The sequence below is a fragment of the Rattus rattus genome, chromosome 4 (genome assembly GCF_011064425.1).
Source record: "Rattus rattus isolate New Zealand chromosome 4, Rrattus_CSIRO_v1, whole genome shotgun sequence".
Taxonomy (NCBI): domain Eukaryota; kingdom Metazoa; phylum Chordata; class Mammalia; order Rodentia; family Muridae; genus Rattus; species Rattus rattus.
In genome coordinates this window covers 111335234-111336881 of record NC_046157.1, presented here as the reverse complement: position 1 = coordinate 111336881, position 1648 = coordinate 111335234, and the positions used below count along the sequence as shown (strand labels likewise).

General features: G+C 48.5%; 1 non-coding gene and 1 pseudogene across 1 annotated transcript; one reads left to right on the top strand and one right to left on the bottom strand.

Moving 5' to 3' along the window:
- Positions 1–401: 401 nt before the first annotated feature.
- On the top strand, positions 402–527 carry LOC116899855. Its single transcript, XR_004387851.1, has one exon. It is a non-coding gene; the product is annotated as a small nucleolar RNA SNORA17 (small nucleolar RNA).
- Positions 528–780: 253 nt separating this feature from the next.
- LOC116899858 lies at positions 781–903 on the bottom strand (annotated as a pseudogene).
- Positions 904–1648: the final 745 nt, after the last annotated feature.

Sequence of the window (1648 nt, the reverse complement as noted above, 5' to 3'; positions counted from 1 at the left end):
CCCTTCAAACAAGTGCCTTCTGTAAATCGTTTCCTGCAAAGGCTGCTAAGACACAGACCCGAAGATGCAAAGCCAACATCCACAAATGAGAGGAAATAAGCAAAGTTTGTCTTACTGGGGCTGGGTTACCCCTCACGCACAAGGATTCTTCTGGATCCTCCCGTTCCCCCGTGAGTTTCATTTTTATTAATAGCGGGATGATTTCCTTTCATTTACATATACCACATTCTCATCATCCATTCATGAGCTGGTGTTCATCTAGGCTATTTTGTTTCATGGAATAGGGCATCAAGGGATATGGTTGAGCAGATAATCCTATAGTAGAACAATACATTTTAAAAATCAAACATTCTAGCACTATAATATGAAGATATATTAATCTGATACTTAACTATAAGAAAACTGCCCCTAGAGGCATTGCAGGCATGGCTGCAGTGTCACGTATGTGCCAGTAGGTGGCAGTGAAGAGAAAATCTATGCTCAATGTTCTGACCTATGAACATCTCAATAATCAGAAGCTTAACTTTCCCTGAGAAAAGTAAGCCTGAGATGACCACCAGTTCGGCACCACGCGGGCCTGGAAGGAGGCAACCATGTCTGAAATGACCCCTGCCCAGTGCCCTAATGCACAGGTGGGGCATAGCACTCCTGAGGTGACCTCAGACACTCAGAGACCCTTAGTACCACTAAGAGGACCAAGTAGGCGGTGGAGAAATGGAAGAGAAAGAGAAACAGAAAGATGTGGGCACAAGGAAGAGGGGCAAGAGTCGGGGAGACTCTAATGTTAGGCTTCTGAGCATTCAGATGTTCATAGATCAGAACACTGAGCATAGGCATAGACTCTGCCACCTACTGGCACACGTGTGACACAGCAGCCACGCCTGCAGTGCCTCTAGAAGCAGTTTAAGGGTAGTGTGGAACAGACTGATGTGAGTAACCTGTGATGCTACCTAGGACCAATAAGAAGAGGTGTCCTAGCCTATGGTGCCACTGGGTGACCACATCTGATTCCATGACCTTACAGCAACAGAGTTCTGTTATCACCAAAGGCCAGAAGGATGTCTCTGGTCTGGGCTCCCATCAAGGGACATGTTGATACCTATGGGCTATGCAGAAACGGCCCCACCCCTTGCCTGGGTATCAAGGGAGAACGGGCCCTGGGGTGTAAGAGGAGAGATGACCCAGCCCTTAGCCACCCGTGCAGGACACCACACAGTGCAGAGCTGGCAGGTGAGACAGCACTGAGGGTATGAACACGGGAGAATTGGCTCTGACACCCATCTCCCATGCAGTGGCACGGATGGAGGAGAGACAGCCTCCTAACTGGGGTGTGATGGACTGTGCCACCAGACAGAAAAACCGGTAAGGTCCAGTAGATTCAGGAAACCTGGCAATTCTCTTGATTGAGAACAGTAGGCATTTAAATCTACTCCCAACCAACTTCCAGTCCTGGAGCACGTGACCATGACACCCCACTAGGAGGACCATGACAACTGGTCACGTAACATAGAGCCTAGACTTCTCCATGTGAATGAGGTATCTAGATGGGCTCCAAGGGTTCAGCCCATAAGCTCCCCTTCCCAGCATGCTTTCCTGCAAAAGGTCACTGGTCCACACTGACTAAGTCATATGTATCTTTTCTACCCAT